The 23,415-nt window shown below is 44.4% G+C and overlaps 1 long non-coding RNA gene across 1 annotated transcript in view; it reads left to right on the top strand.

The window, feature by feature from the left end:
• LOC122798212 overlaps window positions 1-23,415 on the top strand; it is an 848,568-nt gene that overhangs the window by 473,160 nt on the left and 351,993 nt on the right. The window lies entirely within an intron of this gene.

Raw genomic sequence — 23,415 nt, 5'->3', positions numbered from 1 at the left:
TGTCTTGAACCCTTTACTTGCAAGAAGATTGTGTGATTTGCTAATTTTTTAATCATTGAGCTTTAGTGGAGAGAAAAAAATAAGCTCATCTTGAGGGGCATGTTGCCTTCTGCCTTTGGAAAGGCTATTTCTGGTAGTAAAGAGAAATCTGGCTCTTCCACAAATTCAAAATCACCTCATTCAAGTGTTGCTTCAACTATTTCATCTAAATCCTCTGAAAAAGGAAACAAGAGACCCTCTTCAGCACAGATGGACCCTTCGGAGACGAAACCTAAATTGACAAATTCTCTCAAGCCGGTGGAGTCTGTCCCCCAATCGAAGCTGTCGGCACCGATCTCTACCCTGTCAAATGTGGCTTCTTCAGCTCCAGTCCTTTCTAGAAAGGATAGATTGACTCCATTGATGAGGATCTGACAACTAGTCCCTTCAAACCTAACTTGACACGACCAAGGACACAGTACTCCCTGACCTTTGATCTGGTTCTATCAAGGGTGACATCTCCTTTTTTATCCAAACCAAGGTCCCCATCAGCCTCTTTTTTCCGTTCAATCAGGAGTCTTACTGAAGATGATGTGGAACAGATGGTGCAGAAGGTTTTGTGGGCACAGGGCATCACTAAGTCTCCCTTAACCTCGACCCTTATGGTGCCAGGTCTGTCTAAACCATCCACTCCCCGTGTTCCTCCTCCACTAACTTCAGGGCTAGTTTCAGAGCTGTCGGATCTGATACACCTGGTGCCTTTTAGTTCTGATCTGAAGATGTCCTCTTCCTCGGTTCAGACCTTCAGTTGGAGCTCTTAGGCCTTCTTGGAGCCGGAGAGTTCCCAGAGCCATAGTGAACCTCACAAACCTAGAGTGCGCTTAACTCTCAGGTCTTTGGAGCAGTTGATGCACCTTGGGGCTTTGGCGGAAGTGAGCTCAGCTCCAGCTTTAACCCTTGATGAGCTGTCTTCTGGACTGGAGGGGACCCCATCTCAAAAGCATGGCTTGTCAGAGCTGGGGTCCTCTTCCAGTCAGGAGCAGTCAGCCTTTGGGGCTTTGGAAAAGGTTATAACTGTCATTGCATCTAAAAGGTCAGCTCCCCCTTCAGGTCCACAGTTCCGCAGAACCAAGCATCCTGGGAGTCTTTCTTTGGGAAGCCCTTTCAGTGCTCCTGAATGGAGGTCCAGTTGTCCAACTCTGGAGGCAGTCGGGGGTTGACTGTCCCTGCACTAGAAAGCCTGGCAAAAGATAACTTCAGATATGTGGCTGCAGAGGATAATATGCAGGGGTTATCAGATTTCCTTTTCTCAACAATCACCCCCCAAACAGAAAAATCCCAGACATTCCAACCAGTCAGAAGGATCAAGCAGTCTTTCAAATCCAAAAATTTCTGGAAAAAAAGAGTCATCCAAGACGTCCCCCAAGATCAGAGAGAATTCAGAACTTACTCAAGGTTCTTTTTAGTTCCAAAGATAACAGGAGACTGGAGACCAATCCTGGATCTCAGCAGATAGAGCAAGTCAGTTCTACGTTGCAAGTTCTGAATGGTCACATTACAGTCCATACTTCCTTTTCTGGAACAGGACAATTGGATGTGCTCTGTAGATCTTCAGGAGTGTACCACCATATAAAAATGGACAGACTCTCCAGAAGATATCTATGCTTCTGGTTGGAAGCCAGTCATTACCACTTCAGAGCACTGCCCTTTGGTCTCACTGCCACCCCAGAGTGTTCACCAAATGCTTGGCAGTGGTTGTGGTTCACCTGAGACATCAAGGATTCTGGGTGTTTCCTTATTTAGATGACTGGCTCATATCCACCCTGACCAGGCATCTACTTATCCACGCAAGAGACTCTGTTCTTCAAGTTTGTTCTGAGTTAGGCGTAACCATACATTTACCAAAAGTCTCATCTGGAACCTACTCAAACTCTAGAGTTCATAAGAGCTCTACTAGACACCACTCAAATGATTGCAAAGCTTCCTCCTTCCAGTGTTAACAGTCTGACAGCAAACGTCAGGATTAATCGGGAACAAGAGGGTAGCTGCCTGCCATGTTCTACAAGGTGTTCGGATCTATAGCCATGGCGGTTGTGTTGGTCCCATTAGCCAGGTTTCACATGTGGATCCTGCAATGGCTTCTGGCTGCTCAATGGTCAATATTTCACCAACCGATGTCTCACCAAATTCTTATAACAGACATATGCAAAAAGAATCTTTTATGGTAGGTTCATTCATAACAGGTGACACAAGGTTGACCTTTTTTCTCCCCTCAACCACAGGCTACGGTAACCATTGATGCTTCCCAGATAGGGTAGGGGGGCATTATCTGGAGAAGATGGTCCAAAGAACCTGGTCCACTGGACAAGGCCAAGCTCCACATAAACATCCTGGAGATGAGGGCAGTGCTTCTAGCATTGCAGGCATTTCAGACTGCTCTTTCTCTGGGGATGGTAGCAATTCAGTCAGACAATATATCAGTGGTATGGTACATAAACAAGCAAGGAGAAACCAGATCATGCCCTCTGTGTTGAGAAGTTCTCAGGGTGTGGCAATGGGGCGATCTCATTCAACCACTTTCTTATAGGAATGCATATTCCGGGAATGTCCAGTTATAGCAGACAAGTTGAGCAGAGTCATTATCATGCCTCACGAGTGGTCCCTCAACCAGAAAGTAGTGGAGAACATTTTCCGCACATGGGGCCAGCCTTGCTGCGCTCTCTTGGCCTCTCCCCTAAACAACAAATGCAGCAGCTACTTTGCCCTACGTTCCCCACCAGGGCAGTCTCCGAGGGATGCTGTAACACGATTGCCCTCCCGGTCTATTGTATGCCTTTCCTCCCAATCTCTTGATTCCCAAATTCCTTCAGAAAGCCAACAGGTTGAAGAGAACAGCAATCCTCATTGCCCCGTATTGGCCTCAACAGATCTAGTTTCCTTTCCTCTGGTCTCATCTATAGAAGGAGCCCTGGATTCTTGAATCCTGTCCAGACGTACTGTCACATCCCAACCTTCACAGCCTCAAGCTCATGACTTGGTTCTGCCAGTTCTGTTGATTGCCAGACAACGTATGCTCTCCTCCACTGTCCGACATATTTTGATGTCCTCACGTAAGTCATGCACTCAAAAACTCTATAGGAGTAAATGGAATAGGTTTGTAATTTGGGCTGAATACAATGTGGATTCTCTCATGGCCTCTATTCACTCTATTCTAGAATATGTAGCCTATCTTTTCAATAATTGAGATACTGCTTCTACTATTAAAGTCCAGTTAGCAGCCATTTCAAAATTTCACATCGGGATAGACCACTTATCTCTCATTTCACACAAACTTTGCAAAGCCTTCTTAAAAGGTTCCATGTTATTAAGGCCTCCTCACAAGGATCCTTCTACCCTTGGGACATCAATTTGGTATTGCATCTAATTGTTCAACCACCCTTTGAACCTGCAGCTACTTGTGATATTAAGTTTCTATCCTAGAAAAATATCTTTTGGTGGCTATCACATCTGTGAGAAGGATATCAGAAATTCAGTCACTAACTTCCCAGCTTATGTATTTGGTTTTTCATAAAGACAGTCTCTTTGTGTACCAACCTCTCTTCTGCTCAAAATTGTTTCACAAACAAATATTAATCAGACCATACATTTGCCTGTTTTCTTCCCTATTTCAGTAATAAAGGCAAATATGTCCTGCACTTGTTAGAGATGTTCATAAACAGTTACGTTTGTATTTATATAGAACTAAAGAGTTTCGGAAAGAAGCCAATTGCTCATTGTATTTGCAGGCCCTAGGAAAGGACTACCAGTTTCCAAAGTTACCTTATTAAAATGGCTTTCTAGTTGGATTTCCTTCATTTACACATTAGAAGAACCTTTCAAATCCATTCAAGCTCTCTCTACCAGGGCAATGGCCACATCTGCAGTCTTCCAGACAAATGCTTCCATGGAGGATATTTGTACAGCAGCCACATGGGTGAACCATCATACCTTTATTACTCACTATAAGTTTTTGTTTTTGGTCTCCAGGGGAAAAGCCTCCTTTGGCTCAATGATTCTGAAGAACATTCTCCCATGAGTCCACCCGGAGTAAAGGTAGCTTGGGACTAGGTCCCATATGTGAGGATGAGATGAAAAATTGAAAATATCAGATAAAGAAGTTATGTACTCACCATAATGTTCCATCTGTATTGTTGATTTTTCATCTCTTCTCACATCCCATCCCTCCAACCCCCTTCCTTTGGGTTCCTGGTTGAATAGGAAGAGGTTTTTCAAATATTAGGTTGTTTTTTTCCCTATACCCCAGAAATGGTGGTCTTTAAAATCTTGTTGGGCATTAAAAATTAAAATTCATTCTTCTATGGTTATAATTCTAGCAAACAAGATCCGAGGTAATGGGAAAAGATGCATTGTGGATAAAGGGAGGTGTCCAAGATCTTTTCTGTTGCCACAAGCTTAGTAACTGCTGAGTTGGGTCCGATGGATCGGATCTGGACCCATATGTGAGGAAAGACAAAAAACTGACAGTACAGATGGAACATTATGGTGAATACATAACTTCTTTGTGTTGTTGTCAGTCTTGCCTTTATTCTCACTGATGGGCCAGATCTGATGTGTCAGATACATCTCGGCCTTTCCAAATGCTTGAGGTCTTCAGCAAAGCTCATGGGCATCCTTCCCTACACATAATGCAGTTCCCTAACTTCCTCAGATCTCATTTGTCGTGCTGCGAGAAGGATCTTCTAGCAAGCTCTGGGCTAAGTTTGTTATGGTTAGTATCCTTGTCTTATAGTTAAACTTTTTTTCCCCTTTAAGATTTTCTGTGTATCAACCTTCCCTTAGAGTATTTTTGTCCTATCAGTTTCCTTTCTTTTTGGATTTTAGTTAGCGTCCATTTAGGTTGGAGGATTTCTAACTCTCACCCATTTAAGTTAGAGGGTGCTTTTCCTTTTCCCCTTGCCTTTAATCTCTACTGTTGTGGTTAAAGTTATTCCTAGTATTTAGGCAGTTGTTTTCTTCCTCCCCATTCCTAGTTAGCATCTGCTTTAGTTAGAGGATGTCTAACTCACATCTGTTTCAGTTTGAGGACATCCCCCCCTACTCTTTAACTTTAAAAAAAAAAAAAAAAAAAAAGAACTTCTACTTCTTCATTTATTTTTCTATGTAGTTTTGTAATTGGAGGGTGTACCATTTATTGCTCTTATTAACATGTCTCAAAAAGAAGGAAAGCCTCTTGGCTTTAAAAAAATGTGAGCAATGTGGCAGGAAGATGCTCCTTAGTGACCCGCACACTTTGTGAGTATATTCGGGGCCTCTTCACCTGCAGGAATCTTGTTCTGTTTGCCATGCCTTTATTCAGAGAGCGCTGACTGAACTTAAAAACAAACTGATCTTGAAGGGGTTATTGAAAACCCCTTTAAGCTATTTCCCCCGCTTCTTCTTCGAAATCGGAGAAGTCTGAAAAAGCGGGATAACATCCTTATCTGGCTCTGAAATGTTCTTCGGAGCCGAGATGAAAACAGCCAAAACTGTCCACTCTGACTGACCCTTTGGATCAGGCAGAAAGGATCCAAGACTTCATCTGAGCAGCAAGAACCACCAGCTCCGAAGTTAACTACTACTGAACCTTCCTCCTTGCATTCAGAGTTCGATATTGGAGCCAATCACTTCTCGGCTGCCTTATCCATTCCTGATTAGATCCAGGTCTCCTACACTTTCAACCCTGTCAACCAGGAGTCTCTGTGATGAAAATGTGGATAGGGTAGTGCAGAGGCTCCTAAAGACACCTGCTTTGGCCAAGTTATTTTGGATCCGATCACAAAGGAGTCAGAATTGACACAATCTTCCCAATTGGTGCCTGCTCCTCTTCCAATCCATCCTGCAGTTTGAGAACCAGCAGATTCTGACATCCAGCTTGTGTTGGTATCTGGTACAAGACCAGTTGGCTCCTCTGATCAGATATCTGCTCTGAGTGTTTCCGCCCAGTAGGAGCAAGGAACCTCTGGGAGCCAAAGCTCTCAGGTCAGGTCCTCGGAGCCGGCTTGGATCTCCTCTGATCCAATCCTGCCTCTTGGGGCCTTGGCACGGATGAGTTTGGCTCCTACCTCACCTTCAGAGCTGCTGTCCTCTGCTTCTGAGATTTCACTGATTCCAACAACCTGTTTGTCGGCTCCAGGGAGTTCTTTGGAGCAGGGGCAGTCTGTCTTCGAAGTCATGACGAGGGTGATGACAACCCCCCAGTCTAAGACACACACTTCCTCGGATCTTCCTCCATCACTGGTGCAGGTGTCTTTGCCTACTTACATCCATCCCACAGGACTGCAGAGATCCCAGGCCTCAGGATATCCCTCAGGAGACTCCCCTCTCTTCCAAAACTTCCCCAGAATACCCCACTGGGATAGCCCTTCAGAAGGGAACATGCAAGAGGAAGCATCTTGACTCCCCAGTGGAGTCCATCACATCTGATACCAATTTTGATGAAGCAGAAGGGTCCCCATGGTCACTTCCTGAAGATATCTCCTTTGGAGAGATCCTGGAAATTTTAAAACAGAGAGGTGACTGGCAGTCCTCCACCCCTTCAGAAAGAGTCTGTATACCTGAAGGCCTTCAGATCTCACCCTTCTACCTTTTGGGTGACCCTTTCTTCTGATGAGCTTATTGAGTTAATCTCTTGGAAGGCTTGGGAGAACCCAGATTCTATAGAACCCACTCCTAGGAGGCCAAACAAATATATTACAGCCCCAAAGGATCAGGCTTTCCTAACCAAAGGCATAGCAGTTCATGCCATGGTTGTGGCGGCAGCCACGAAAACTGAATTTTCCAAGACCAGTTACTCTATCCATCCTCCTAAAAGGGATTCCAGGACCATGGATAGGTATGGGAAGCATGCTTTTTTGTCAGTGGCCTTTACCTTTTGGTCACTGAACTACCTTACCTCATTTCACTAAACTAGAGAGGGACTTGTTGAAGGAACTTTCAGACTCCCTCCAATGGACTCTAGTTGAGGCAGCGACAGATAAGGTCAACACTTGCTGCCCTCAATTTGGTTGTCAACTTGTCCATGAGACTCACTTAATATGCAGCAGATGGAGTGAGTAGAGCGACAGGATGAGGCATTCATATCAGGAGGCAGGCCTGGATGGCACCTTTGTGATTTTGTGGAGCTCTTCAAGTCTTCTTTCTCTAATGCTCCCTTTGATAGCTCATCCCTCTTGGGGACTAAGTAAGAAAAATGCTTACCAGGTGTGAACAGGAAGGTAAGACCTTATCTGTCATTGGAGTACATTTTTCTGCACCTATCAGGCCATTCCTTAAGGGTCAGAGAGGTAGTGGAACGATGTGGTTCAAGAAATCACAGAGGTCTTACCAGGACACACAAGGTGGAAGTTCCCCCAGTGGCAGAGGGGGGAAGTATAATGGAAGATACCACCCTCATGACAGAGGAGGCCTGCAAAATCAGGGCTTCAGAGAATCTTTATTTGGCAGACTCTTCCAGCACTCCTTCTGGAGTGCTGGAAGGATCTGAAGGATTGCTTGCCTCTGGAGGCAGTCGGAGGCAATTGTCTCTGCACCTCGTAACCTGGCAAAAGATAACAAAAGACAAATGGGTGCAGGACATAATATCCAGAGGATATACAATTCCCTTCTTCATCCCCACTCCTGTAAACAAGTCAGTTCCAGACATACCACCCAATCAAAAGGAACAAGCAACAGTAGAAATTCAAAAATTGCTAAGAAAAAGAGTCATCCAAGAAGTCCCCGCAGACCAGAGAGGATCCAGAACTTACACTAGATACTTTTTAGTTCCTAAGAAAACAGGTGACTGGAGACCAATCTTGGATCTCAGCAAACTGAACAAATGTGTGCAAAAGACCAAGTTCCAGATGGTGACACTGCAGTCAATACTTCCATTCCTGGAAAAAGACAATTGGATGTGCTCTGTAGACCTTCCGGATGCGTACTACCACATTCGAATAAAAAGGCAATCCAGACGGTTCTTGTGGTTCCGGCTAGGAGCCAGTCACTTCCAGTTTCAAACTCTGCCATTTGTTCTCACTACAGCCCCCAGGATGTTCACCAAATGCATGGTAGTAGTGGCAGCTCACCTGAGATGCTGAGGATTCCAGGTGTTTCCGTATCTGGACGCATGGCTCTTAACCTCCCCAACCAGGCATCTTATGCTATGAGCCAGAGACTGTACATTTCAGCTTTGTTCCTCCTTAGGCATTACTATAAATGATGACAAATCTGCTCTAGAGCCATGTCAAAACTTAATATTTATAGGAGCAGAGATAAATACAACTACATTGATAGTAAGACTTCCTCATAACAGAGTTCATGAACTCCACCTTCATGTGAAACTGTTAGTCAGGAAGACACGAGCCTCTGCAAAACTAAGTCTTCAGGTTCTGGGGAGGATGGCAGCATCTGTAGTACTTATTCCCCTAGCTCGCCTGCATATGAGGATATTTCAGTGGTTACTTTCCACACAGTGGTCAATCCTAGAACTACCAATGTTGCACAAGATCCTCATAACAAACTCTTGCAAAAAGGGTCTCCAGTGGTGGATTCACTCTCTGTTAGTATCTCAAGTCCATCCCTTCATCCTCCCTTAACCCCAAGCCATGGTGACCATGGGCATTTACCAGATTGGGAGCGGGGCATTATCTAGGGAAGATAGTTCAAGGCATCTGGCAAGAACACGAGGCTCACTTGCACATAAATGTCCTGTTGGCATTGCAAGCATTTCAGGACACTCTCCCTCTAGGAACGATAGCAATTCAGTCAGACAACATGTCAGTAGTCTGGTACATAAGCAAGAAGGAACTAGATCTTACTCCCCTTTGTCAAGAAGCTCTAAGGGTTTGGCAATGGGCAACGGCCTCCAACCATTTTCTGACTGCAACTCACAACCTGGAGAAATCCAACATGATTGCAGACAAATTGAGGAGAGCCATATTATGGCCACACAAGAGGTCCCTCAGTTAGAAAGTTGCAGAAGAGATTTTCTGGAAATGGGGCTAGCCTTCCTGCAATCTCTTTGCATCACCCACCAATGCCAAATGCAGCAACTACTTTGCCCTGATCCCTCCCATGGGGGAGTCACCAAGGGATGCACTTGTTCACGATTGGCCTCCGGACTCCTCTGTGCTTTCCCTCCAATTCCCCTGATTCCCAAGTTTTTACAGAAAGCAAGTCTGTTGGAGACTCTGATGATCCTGATTGTCCCCTATTGGCCTTGTCAAATCTGGTTTCCCTTCCTTCAGCCTCATCTTGTGAATGAACCATGGATTCTGGACCCTGCTCCAGACCTTCTGACTCACTTGTTGGGAAAGGTATATCCCAGCCTGCACAATCTCAAATTGACAGCTTGGCTGATCTGATTCCTGTGATTGCCAGGTTTTCTCTCCTTTCCTCCTCAGTCAAACATATTTTGTTGTCTTCCCATAAAGCTTCTGCATGAAGTTTGTACATAGGCGGTAGTCTGCTTAACACTGAAAGTGTGATAAGAGACCTTGGGACACAGGTGGATAGTAGTCTCTCCTTTGATAATCACATCGCCACAGTGCTCAGGAAATCCTTCTACGTGGCACACCTAATCACAAAAGGTTTCTCATCCAGAAAAAAAGAGGTCATTGGTTCCCCTCTACTCATCACTCATTAGACCCATTGTAGAGTACAACACCCCTTTTGGTATGTACCTCACAAGACATCTACAACAACTGGAAAGGCCGCAAAAATACCTCACAAAGAGGGTTACTGGCCTCAAACAGATGCCTTATGCAGACCGTCTCAAAAAACTCCAGCTTTACTCCGTCGCATATCACCTACTCAGAGGTGATCTCTGCCTAACATACAAAGCTATGTCAAACCCAGGGCTGTTGGACATGCTCCACTTAAAGAAATCCCAATCCCTCCAAGCTACACGCTCTAGGGACCTAAACCCTGTCACCACAATAAACAGAACATGCTGGAGGGATAGATTCCTGTCCCAGAGACTTCCCATACTCTGGAACAGACTACCTATCTATGTCAAACAGAACTCCTCATTAGCACTCTTCAAGAAAAATCTTGTTGATTGGATGGGTAATAGGAAATTCACCCCGGGGATCAATTCTGTGGTTCTGATTGACAGGGGCACAAGAAAATAATTTTCTTGGGTGGTGAAAGCAAGGGTACCTTTTTGGCTAGGCTTATATAGGCCCTAGGGCCAGTAGCCTAGTACCTACCTATGAACCTATAATAGGTTGAATATGGGCAGGTGATGATCAGATAAGCTCCTTTTCTGCGTCTACATCTATTCTGGAATTTCTAGCAAAACTTTTTCACGAGGGAGCTGCTGTTTCTATAATTAAGAGTTCAACTGGCAGCAGTTTCAAATTTTCACGTGGGAGAAAGTGGTTCTACGATTATGTTACAGCAGCTCTGTAAAGCCTTCTTAAAAGGAACAATGATGATAAGACCCCTATAAAAAAATCCAACTCCTCCCTGGGATCTAAATTTCATATTGATAAACATTATTTGCCCTCCCTTTGAACCTTTGGCCACATGTGATTTAAAGTTGCTATCTTGGAAAACACTCTTTTTAGTGGTTATTACCTCAGCTAGAAGAGTCTCAGAGTTGCAAGGCATGTCTATCAAGCCCCCATACCTGTTTTTTCATAAGGACAGAGTTTCTTTATGTATTAATCCTTCCTTTCTTCCAAAGGTTATGTTAGAAAGTAACCTAAACCAATCTATTGAGCTGCCAGTTTTCTTCCCAAATTACCTAAACAAAGGTGAATACTCTTTGCATCTTCTGGACATAATAGACAATTATGTTTTTACTTGTACAGAACTTCAGAATTTAGGAAATCAGCTCAGCTCTTTATTTCCTACTCTGAGATTAAAAAAGGTCAGTCTGTTTCAAAAGTTACCTTATCTATATGGCTCACTTTTTGTATATCCTACATCTACAGGTCTAAGAATAGAACTCTTCCTTTCCCTGTTAAAGCTCATTCCACCAGGTTGATAGCTACATCTGCAGCTTTCCAAGCCAGGTTACCCTTGGATAATATGTGTTCTGCAGCCACATGGGTGAAACCTCATACCTTCATTACTCATTACAAACTGGTTTTGCCCTCCAGGAGTAGAGCCTGTTTTGGTTGTATGGTTCTAAGGAATATTCTTCAATGAGCCACACAAGAATCAGGTTGCTTGGGACGTGGTCCCATCAGTGAGAATAAAGGCGAACTTGACAACCCATAAAGACTTTGTGTACTTACCATAATGTTCCATGTGTGTTGTCCATCTCGACCTTTATTCTCATAACCCAACCTCCATACCCCCTTCCTATACTCCTTGGAGGTCGAGTAGTTATTGGGTTCACGGACCCCCATAGCCTCAGAAATGCTGCCTTTGGCCCAATATATAAATATATATGTGTGTGTGTGTGTGTGTGTGTGTGTGTGTATATATATATATATATATATATATATATATATATATATATATATATATATATATATATATGGATCTAGGACTATTGAACGAAAGTTCAATAGTCCTAATTCACAATCACCGAACATACTTTAACGAAAGCACTTTCACCGAAAAAGCGCTTTTGTTAAAGTGTGTTAAAAAAAATAAATACATTACATTTAAGTTTTTGAAGAGTACAAGCCCCCCCAAGCATCCCCCAAACCCCCCCCTTCTTTAATATTCTCACTCTAAGGTCGCACTACAGTGGGGAAAAGGGAATTTTCCCTTATCCTCACTGTAGTGCGATCTCTGCAACAGGAATACTTACGCAAAAGTGCTTCTTCATGCATGTAAAAAGTTTTGCTCAATTGATTTATATAAAATAAGTTTTGCTCAATTGTATGATTTCATGGTGGGCAAACAAGATCTGAGGAAGTTAGGGAACTGCATTATGGGTAAGGAAAGCCACCCACAAACTTTGCTGAAGACCTCAAGCTTTTGCAAAGGCTGAGATGGATCCAACACATAGGATCTGACCCATCAGTGAGAATAAAGGTCGAGATGGACAACAGACATGGAACATTATGGTAAGTACATATCTTCTTTTTTCTCCTTCTCTGTTCCAAAGCAGTCAGCCATCACAGACTCATCAGACTTTGCTTGGGGAGCAGTTTCAGGAAAGATAAAAATGCAACGTGTGTGGGACACAAAGGACAGATGCTTGCACATGAATATAAAAGAGATGTTTGCCCTGATCAAGGCACTCAACGTAATCATCTTTGGTCCCCAGGACCATTTGCAGGCTAACCATGACCACTTGGAATATAGCTTTACAGCACAATCTCACTCTACAGGCATCTTACATTATTTCACAGCAAAAGTATGTGGCATACAAACTAGGCATACAAGATCAAACCCTCAAGAGTGGAAACCAGTTCAGGAAGTCTTCCAAGATTTGATCCATCTGTGGGGAGTTCCTCAAGCAGACCTATTTGCTTCCTGTCTGAACAATCAACTGGCAAGATTCTGCTCCAGGACTCCATGCTAGAAGGCCTGGAGGACAGACGCAGTTTCTTTTCCTTGAACAGCAATCTTACTGTATGCTTTTCCACATTTTCCACTGATGAGTACTTCTGAAAATGCATAAGTAATTCCCCAGGATCATTGTGGTTTTTCCCTTCTGACCCAGGCAATAGTAATTCTCTATTTAGTTACCACAAACCTTCCTCACAGACTGGATGTACTCACACAAGATCCAGGGGTGTTTGATACACCCTAACCCCAATCAACTTCATTTGGCTGCCTAGATGATAGGGTCTTATTTCCCTTTAGGCATCTGTTTACTGAGATTGTACAACACGTACTAATGGGGGCAAGAAAATCTGCTACAAGAAAATAATATATTAACAAATGGAAAAGGTTTTCTTGTTGGTGCCAGCAACATAACCAGCAGCCATTCATGGTTAGTTGTTCTTTGGTCTTACAGTATTTGAGTTATCCTGTGGCCTTTCTTACTCCTTCATCAAGGTTCATTTCTCAGCCATTTTCGCATGTCTGCCCTTTTATCCTCTTGTTTCAATGCATTTTATGCCAGTTGTTTTGAAAGGGGTTTTGCATAGGAGGCCTTCAAGAATGCTGATGACCCCTCCTTGGGATCTTAATTTTGTGTTAGAGAAGCTAACACTTGCTCCATTTCAAACAGCTAACATGGCTGACTTAAGGTTCTTAACATGGAAAACAGTTTTTCTGATTGGTCAGACGTTTGCAAGAAGGATATCTGAGTTGAAAGGTCTTCTGGTGAGTCAGCCTTATCTCATTTTCCACAGGACATGGTTTCTTTGAGAATTAATCTTTGGTTTATGCCTAAAGTAGTGTCAAATTTTACTTTAAGCCGAACTTCTCTCTCTCATCATTTTCTTTCCTGAACCTAAAAACAAGGGAGAAAGGATACGTCATACCTTGGATGTCCACAGACAACTTGGGTACTTTCTTGACATGACTAAGTTTTTCAAATCCTTGGAACAATTGTTCATGTCTTGTGAAGGTAAGACGGGACAGCCTGTATCAAAGTAGAGTTTTTCCAAATGGTTGTTTAAGGCTGTTATGTTTTGTTAAACTCACCACAACAAAACTATTCCAGGCAGGGTTAATACCCACCCTACCAGGGCCTTGGCTTCGTCTATGGCTTTTTGGAAAGTATTGGATTCTAGAAGTTTTCTAGAAGCAGTAATTTGGTCCTCTGTACATACTTTTACGATGCACTGTAAGCTTGATCCATTCTCTAGATCTAGGTCAGGGTTTGCTAGCTCCATTCTCTAGGGAATCCTTACATATCCCATATGCAGTAAGCTAGGGTTATCTACCCATATAGTTAAGGCTACTGCAGCAGTGGTCAATCTGATGAATATAGTACAGTTGTTTAAGTAAATTACCATAATAGTAATTGTTTGAATGTATACTGCTGCAGTAGCCATTCCCTTCTCTCTCTGTCCCCCCTTGTTTTTTAGTGTGTTGTTTATGACAGAATGTTAATACTTATTTTTTGTTCCTAACATTGTCCTTTCAAGGCTCACTCTCTCTTACTCTCTCTCTCTCTCTGTTGGCATGAAAGCTCTAATGGGCTTGCCACCCAAGCATGTCATTTTAATGCGCTTGATTCAAGCTGACTGATGGCTTTGCAACCTGTGGAACGTTCCCTAAAGCTGTGGAAGCTGGCTAGTTGTTATATCCTTAGCATGATATAACCCATGTAGCTAAGGTTACTACAGCAATGATCATTCAGACATGTACTGTTATGGTAAGTTTAATTAAACAACTGTACTGTTCTTGTCTAGTATGCCCCCTTATGCCTTGCCAGGGATTTTTCCCTCCATGTGCTGAGTGGGGAGGGGTGCACACCAGAAATCCTAAAACTGGACTAGGAATTAACAGGGCACTTGAATTAGTGTCTACATGTCTGTCTACTGCTGACAGTTTTCTTGAAAAGCAGGCTGATGTGGTGAGTGCCAATGTATTTATTCATTTTTGTGGATGGATACGGTCGTATGTATTTAAGGGTTAAGGTAGCTTTAGGGCAAAATAAAATACGCTGACTTATGGTGTTGCTGGCTTGATGTATGTTGAGTGGCTTAGTCCCATCAGGCAGGGCCTGTTTTCACTAGAGACCTAAGGTGATTTTTAGTGAGTAAAAACCATCTGGCTGGGACAAGGGAGAACTCCTCCTACTCTTTGCAGTAAGTCCTGTGGAACCTTTGGCACCAGCACGAGTTACCTCCAAGTCAGGCAGGCTTTACATTTGGTTTAATGTCTTATCTGAAGAACAGCACCCCAGGAGTCGTACTGCACTGCACTGCAGTACTAGAGGACAAATACACACATCTGGTGTCGAACTAAAATCTAGTGGCTTGATTTTCCCAGTGTCAAACACAAATGTGCTACATTTTAAGTCATTGAAACAGTTAGCTTTTTGATATTTCTTGGTATGATGTCTCACTGTATTGTTTTGCTTTGCACTGCATGTGTATGCTCTCCAAATAGTGAGAATAATAGATGTTAAGTTGTCAATCTCGCCTTCATTCTTGCTGGATGGGTTACTAAAGCTCGAGAGCTAATTTTACCGGCTCGAGGCAACCCTATATCCCATGATGCAAGGCGATGACTACCCAGATCTCGTTTGCCGCTTTCGCTTGCGAGGTGCTTTTTTTACCGGCTCCTGGTAAGTTTTTCAAATTTCAGACTTTTAGTCTCCCCCCTTTAGTTTTAGTCACTACCGTTGTTGTGTAAACTCTTAACGATTAGTTTAACCCTATTTCCATTAGTGTTGCCTATTTTTCCAGTTATTTATCCCTTCCCCTTTCCTAAATTTTTGTCAGGGATTCTGTGTGGTGTTTGGGTGTGTTTATATCCCTGTTTTTAATTTTTATTGGATTGGGTGTTTATTGTGTGTGTGTGTCTGTGTTTTTTGTCACTTAGTGTTTCCTCGACACAGTTATGTCGAAGGTCACAAAGGTCTCAGGCTTCAAGAAGTGTGACTCGTGCTGTCAGAAGATGTCTCTGACAGACGGTCACACTTCTTGTGTTTACTGCCTGGGACCTCTGCACCTGCAGGACTCTTGTGCTGTCTGCCATGCCTTCAGCCCAAGAGTCCTGCAGGAGCACAGAAATAAATTAATACTGAGGGGCTTATTAAAGCCTGAGAGCTCCCCGACTAAGTCGGCTCCGGGGAAGCCCTCTAAACCAGTTAAGCCATCGGCTACTGGTTTGCCTTCTGTGACGAGATCGGCTCCGGCTGGAGCCGATCCTTCTATGTCACAAGCTACGGTATCGGCTCCATCCGGCGCCGATACCTCTAAATCTGGGCACTCAGTGTCGGCTTCGTCTGGAGCCGACGTATCCTCGGCTCCTTCGGCTCCACTTATCTCAAAAAAGAGATCAAGATCCCCTTCGTTGGAGTTGATACATTCGGCTCCGAGATCACCCTTGTTCTCGGAGCAGAGCCATTGGAGCCGGTCTTCTCGGTCGTCCAGGCTGTCCGACCACGACCTTGAGAGAGTGGTGAGTAGACTATTAAAGTCTCAGGCATTGGCCCAAATGCTCCATAGCCCATCTCAACAGACGGTAGCTATTACACATCCACCTAACATTCCTCCTTCGACTCTCTTACAGAGCTCGGAGCCAGAGCTCCTCGGAGCCATGACTGTTGTGACTTCGGAGCTGATACCACACCCCCCTTCGGCTCTGTCATCCTCTGCTCCAATCTCCTCCTTGATGCCTTCATTGGAGGGATCCGGGCGTCTGGTCTCTCTTGTCGGCTCCGAGGGGGCGAGTGGCATTGGACCCTTGTCCAACCCCATTCTCCCTCTCGGAGCTTCGGCGCTGGTGAGCTCAGCCCCGACATCGGCCTCGGAGCCGTCCCTGTCAGTGTGGCCTGGGGTTCCTATCTCTTCGGAGCGGGAGCCTTCTGGCCTCTCTGACGGGGGAGCCTTCGAGGTGATGAGGAGTGTACTAGCCCCAGGGCGTAGTCAGCGGTCAGTTCCATCAGCTCCTCCCACTACAGTGCCTGCTGACGTCTCTTCCCACTCTCTTGCTCCCAGACCCAGAGATCCAACACCTCAGGTTTCCCCACTGGGAATATCTTCCTCTTCCGAGGCTTCTCCTGACCCGTCAGGTGAACCTCCGCATAAGAGGACATGTAAGAGGAAGCATCTAGACTCCCCCGAGTCTATTACATCCGATACTGACTTGGATGAGTCGGAGGGATCCCCAAGGTCCCCCTCTGAGGATGTCTCTTTCTCAGACATCCTTGAACTCCTTAGGCAGAGGGGGAACTGGCCTTCCCTTAATCCTTCCGAGGACGAGTCGGTATACCTGGAGGCGTTCGGGTCTCAACCCTCCACCTCCTGGGTGTCTCCGCCTTTCGACCCTCTTATAGACGTGGTGGCTTGGAAGGCGTGGATGGCCCCGGATTCGGTGGAACCTATTCCTCGGAGGCCTTCTAAATTCATCACGGCCCCACCTGATAGGCAATATTTGACAAAAGGTGCCCCGGTTGATGCCATGGTGGTGGCTGCAGCCACCAAGAAGGAACTAGCTGATCCTTCAGTACCTGTCCATCCTCCTAACAAGGATTCCAGGACTATGAATAGGTACGGCAAGCGGATTTTTTCTTCAGCGACTTTTGCCATGCGGTCGCTGAACTACTTGTGTCACTTCACCTGCCTTCAAAGAGATGTTCTTAAAGAGTTGGGAAAAGTTTTACAGGATCCGTCAGCTGCTGGGTCCCAGGATAAAATTAACTCACAGCTAGGAATCCTAAACTCCATTGTTAACTCCTCCATGCGGCTCATTTCATATGCAGCCGATGGAGCGAGTAGGGCCGCAGGCACAGGAGTGGCTTTAAGGCGTCAATCCTGGATGCGGCTTTGTAATTTTGCAGATCCCTTCAAGGTGTCCTTCACAAACTCCCCTTTGATGGCTCGACTTTGTTCGGACCTCAAGTGAAAGACACCTTGACTAGATGCGAACAAGATGGCAAGACTCTTTCTGCCGTAGGAGTCCATTTCTCCACCCCTTCAAGACCTTACCCAAAAGATCAGAAGGGAGGGAAAATGTGGTTCCGCAAATCTCAAGGAGTCACGCCTGATGCACGAGGTCAGTTTACCTCCAGAGGCAGAAGGGGTAACAACAACAGACGCCACCCTAGGGGCAGAGGGGGTCCGCAGAATCAGGGTAGCAGGGAGCCTCTCTCTGACAAACCCTTCCAGCATCCCTGAGATGGTGCCCGATTGTCCACCTTCGGAGGCAGTTGGGGGAAGATTATCGCTGTACCCAAAAGCCTGGCTTTCCCTTTCTCAAGACAAATGGGTACAGTTGATCATATCCGAGGGTTACAAAATTCCCTTTATTCAAACCCCAGTTCAGCAAAAGGGAACCCTTCCAGGCGCTCCACCGGTCTAAGGGAACTAGCAGTACCAGAGATTTCAAAACTGCTAGCAAAAAGAGCCATCCAGCCAGTCCCAGCAGACCAAATAGGATCCAGAATCTACTCAAGGTTCTTTTTAGTACCAAAAAAGACAGGGGACTGGAGACCAATATTAGATCTCAGCAAACTAAACAAGTTTGTAAAGAAAACAAGATTCCGGGTGGTCATGCTTCAGTCCATTCTACCGTTTCTGGGCAAGGACAATTGGATGTGCTCGGTAGACCTTCAGGATGTGTACTATCACATAAAAATTCACAGGCACTCCAGAAGGTTTCTCCGCTTTCGGCTGGGGGCCAGTCACTTCCAATTCAGAGCCCTGCCATTTGGACTCACTACAGCCCCCAGAGTGTTCACCAAATGTATGGCAGTGGTTACGGCTCACCTGAGATGTCAAGGATTCCAGGTGTTTCCATATCTAGACGACTGGCTCCTCACTGCCACCACCAGGCATCAACTTCTCCAAGCCAGAGATTACACCTTTCACATTTGCAGAGGGCTAGGGATTTCTATAAATTTCGAAAAATCTGCCTTGTTGCCCTGTCAATCTATTACCTTTATAGGCGCCAAGTTGGACACCGTACAACTTTCAGTAAAGTTAACAGACCAAAGGATCTTGGATATTCAAAACCACATCCATGTGATTCGTCACAGTGACAAAATTCAGGCCAGATTTGCTCTGAAAGTATTGGGTCTTATGGCGGCCGCCATAACTCTTCTTCCCCTTGCCCGCTTCTACATGCGTCTCCTACAATGGATGCTGTTCGCCCAATGGTCCTTTCAATGACTTCCCATGCGTCACAGGATCATAATAACTCCAATTTGCAAAAGGCATCTGACCTGGTGGGTATTGTCCCCTCAAGTCCATCAGGGCAGACCCTTTGTTCCTCCCGCCCCGGTTGCCACGGTTACATCGGACGCCTCCCTGATCGGGTGGGGGGGCATTATCAGGGCAGGATCGTCCATGGCACTTGGCAACCTTTCGAATGCCACCTGCACATAAATGTCCTGGAGATGAGAGCAGTGCTTTTAACGTTGCAAGCCCTCCACGACTCTCTTCCCCTGGGAACTATTGCAGTCCAAACGGGCAATATGTCCGTAGTGTGGTATATCAACAAGCAGGGCGGAACCAAGTCCTATCCACTGTGTCGAGAGGCACTCAGACTTTGGCATTGGGCAATCTCTTCTCAGCGGTTTCTGATAGCAACGCACATCCCCGGGAAATCCAACATCATAGCGGACAGGTTGAGCAGAGCTATTCTCATGCCTCACGAGTGGTCTCTCAAACAATCTGTGACGGAAGAGATTTTTCAGAAGTGGGGCCTTCCTTGCTGTGATCTTTTTGCTACCCCTCAAAACAGCAAATGCCCTGACTTCTTCTCTCTCTTCCCCCTTCCAGGCCATCCCCCCAGAGACGCTCTAATCCAAGATTGGCCCCGGGGACTTCTCTATGCCTTTCCTCCTTTCCATCTAATACCACAAGTAATTCAGAAAGCAACCGCCTTGAGAGCCAAAATGATTCTCATTGCCCCTTATTGGCCTCGACAGATATGGTTTCCGTTCCTACATCGTTATCTTTTGGTACAGCCATGGCATCTGGACCTGGTTCCAGATCTTCTGACCCACCAGTCGGGGCAGCTGCACCAATCCATATCTTCTCTCAACCTCACTGCTTGGTTGCTCCACTTCCATCCCTAGCCAGGCTTCCTATGATTTCTAATCACGTCCGGGATATCATAGTAGCTTCGCTTAAATCTTCCACCAGAAGGATTTACACTAGTAAATGGCAACGTTTCTCCTTCTGGGCAAAAGGTAGGAACATAGATCCCTTTACTGCTCCAATTCATTCGGTCTTGGACTTCCTAGCCGAGATTTTTCATTCAGGATCTTCTTCCTCCACAGTAAAAGTTCAGCTGGCAGCCATTTCAAATTTTCATATCGGCTTGTTGGACCACAACATCATGTCACATAAACTTTGCAAGGCATTTCTTAGAGGTATATTTCTACTTAAACCTCCGATTAGAGACCCCCCACCACAGTGGGATCTAAATTTAACTTTAACATCCTTGATTCTTCCCCCTTTCGAACCTGCGGCTACCTGTTCATTGAAATTTATTTCTTGGAAGACACTCTTTCTAGTCGCCATTACTTCTGCCAGGAGAGTATCTGAGCTTCATGCCCTCTGCATTCATCCTCCCTACTTAATTTTCCACAAAGACAGAGTTTCTCTAAGGACTAATCCGTCTTTCTTACCCAAAGTGGCATCGCAGACGAACTTAAATCAATCTATTGATCTTCCAGTTTTTTCCCCAAATTATTCTAATAGAGCGGAACAAAAACTACATTATCTCGATGTTCACCGCCAACTCAGATATTATCTGGACAGAACCAAACATTTTAGGAAATCTGATCAACTGTTTTTATCCTATGCAGAGAACAGGAAAGGCCTTCCAGTATCCAAGGTAACCCTATCTAGATGGCTGTCTTCTGTGATTACATGCATTTATCAGCTCAGAGGTAAAGAGTTGATTTCTAGGCCAAAAGCCCATTCTACCAGAGCACTAGCTACATCTACAGCTTTTCAGACTAGACTCCCAATAGACACTATTTGTGCAGCAGCCACATGGGCCTCTCCTCATACCTTTGTTTCGCATTACAAATTAGACTTGGCCTCCAGAGACAGAGCAAATTTTGGTTCCACCGCTCTCAAGAGTCTGTTCCATTGAGCCACCCAGGACAGAGGTGCTAGGGACGCGGTCCCATCCAGCAAGAATGAAGGCGAGATTGACAACTTAACATTGAGAAGTTATGTACCTACCATAACGTTCCATGTTAGTTGTCTTCTCTCGCCTTCTTTCTTGTGTCCCGCCCACCATCCCCCTAGCCTGGTCAGACCGAGAAGATTGTTCCTCTTCCTTGAAGAGTCTTGATACAATTTTTTCTAGCTAATCAGCTTACTAGTGTCACTAGATCAGGTTGGTCCTTTTCGGGGGATTATTATTATTACCTCTTCCTCCTCCTCTCCAGTTGGAGGAATATATTGCATAATTTTCCGTAGCTACCAAACAAGATCTGGGTAGTCATCGCCTTGCATCATGGGATACAGGGTTGCCTCGAGCCGGTAAAATTAGCTCTCAAGCTTTAGTAAGTGGCCGAGTCGGAGCCGAGGATCGGCTCCGAACCCATACAGCAAGAAAGAAGGCGAGAGAAGACAACTAACATGAAACGTTATGGTAGGTACATAACTTCTCATTAACATCCATATCCAAGGGGCTCTTGAGCTGAAGAAGTGTAGCACGGAATTAGCTGCCTTCCTACCAGTAAAACTGACAAAGGAGACCTGAGCTTTAGAAATTGGTTTCAGCAAGAAATGTACCAAGATAAGGAAAAAAATATAGTCCACAGTTTTCAAAGGACATATCTCAAAACACTTTGCTGAAATCATAAACTTTTTAATTTTTGCTCCCATTTCTTGTACCCACAATCACTTTCCTGAAAAGGGCACAGCACGAGTATTAGAAGAGAAAGGACTATGCATGTGTAGGATGCTCAGCAGAGGTGGAGAGAAGCTAATGATTGCCGGTGTAATACTGTCTGAGGCAGACTAGGGATAAAGCAGTACTGATGAATTATTTAGGTGTTTGGGGTAGGGAGCAGAAACACAATTATAGTGTTGTGCATTCAGCACCATACTAATGGAATTCAAAACTCGTGTCCTTTAAGGGTACTACTTCCCACCTTGTCTTATTTTTTTGTGCTATTTCTGTAATTGTCTTTACAAGGAATCAGCAAGACTTAACTTGCAGGTATGAATTTCTGTCTTAGTGAAGGAACACAGACATTTTGTCAGAGCACATTTATTAGAAAAGAAATTGTTGCATGGACAGTGGAATTGCCTTCTACATATAAAGAAATAAAGGAACCAGTGTTAAGCAGAAAAAATGGGCTTGTTTTATACAGTGTCTGTAAACAGCTGACCTGGCCTGCCAGCATAAGAAAGCTTTATTTTTATTCCTTAGAAATCATTTCCATCTACTACTAAAGGCTGCTAATCAAACCAAGGGCACTTGCAATATAGGCAGTTACATACCCATTTTCTTTTCAGTATCTTCCACAAAGTTATTATGAGAAATTTCTGAAGCCATAATGATGTGCTGCTCTTGGTGGAACTATATTTTTATTATCTAGCAACAAAACATCTTTTTTGTCTGTATCATTGTCTTAACTGGCATGTACTTTGTGTGTGTGTGTGTGTGTGTGTGTGTGTGTGTGTGTGTGTGTGTGTGTGTGTGTGTCAGTAATTTGATACCTGCATTTTACATATGTAACTGCGGTGGTGCAGCTTGTCGCCTCAGAACAAGAGGTTTTCCCGTTCGATTCTCGGCTGGAGCACATTCTGTGTGGAGCCTGCATGTCCTCCACGCGGTCGAGTTGCGCTCGAAAGACATGCGTAAATGGGCGTGCCTTCGTTGAAGGTTGAATGTCGAGCTGGCACCTCAGCACCGTAAAAATGTACTGCCAATCATTAGCAGACCGGAGTTCCGTTGTAGCAACCCCTAACCGGGAAAAGCCGAAAGAACAACTTCCCGAGTACAGCACCCTGGGTTTCTCTGCATAAATGCCTGTGGCTCAGTTGTGTTTAGCAAACCACTACATTTAAAATAAATGGCTTTGGAAATCCTGGCTGTTATACCTACAATTATAGCATAATGTACAGTCAAGCTCACTGCACCTGTAAATGTAGTAAAAGTACGAAAGTTAGGAGCTTCCAAACCAAAGTGCAGCACTAATGTAAGTCACTATTTTTATGAGCATTTTATTTTTTTCTGTTAAGAATTCTGTTAGCAAGATTATAAAAATGTGTGTTTGAATGTGTATGTGAAATCTATATAACATACACATATATTTCACAAAACTTTCAGAGTCCAAACTATTACACCATTGCTTTAAATGTCTTCAAAGTAATGCTTTCCTCATATAGCAAAGTTGGTATTTAAAAATCAGTATGTTGAGTCATTTGACTATTTGAAACCATTTGCTTTTTCCCCACTCTAAAACTGAAGGATGTTTTCATTCTGGTGGCTTCATTTCAGTTTGTAAAACATTTCCATTTAGTGCACTAAAGGACACAGAGCACAGATCCTCATCTCCTGTATCTAATCAAGCTCAAATGTCAGAAAGGGGAATCACTGGAGACAGTTGCTAATGCATTTATAATTAATATTCTTATTCATTTGATAAATCATTTTCCCACCTGTCTATTAGCAGCACCTGCCAGATACCTCTGCCCTTCCACTTCATGTTTACATTGCCTTGTTTTACAGAACACAATTTGCTATCCATCAGTCAGATGAATATTCATGAAAAGCAGGTCCGGCTGTAGTTCGTCTGAACAGTATCAGGGCTTGGTTTGTGTGTATTCTGCATTAGTCCTTCTAGGATAAATGTGCTGAGACATCTATTTCTGTAGTGTAGCTCAGGAGACACCTCTTTAATAGTGA

This window comes from Protopterus annectens, chromosome 3.part1, assembly GCF_019279795.1.
Source record: "Protopterus annectens isolate FY-2018-M chromosome 3.part1, PAN1.0, whole genome shotgun sequence".
NCBI classification, from domain to species: Eukaryota; Metazoa; Chordata; order Ceratodontiformes; family Protopteridae; genus Protopterus; species Protopterus annectens.
The sequence above is the reverse complement of the archived record's forward strand: the minus strand, read 5'-3'. Positions and strand labels throughout refer to the sequence as shown.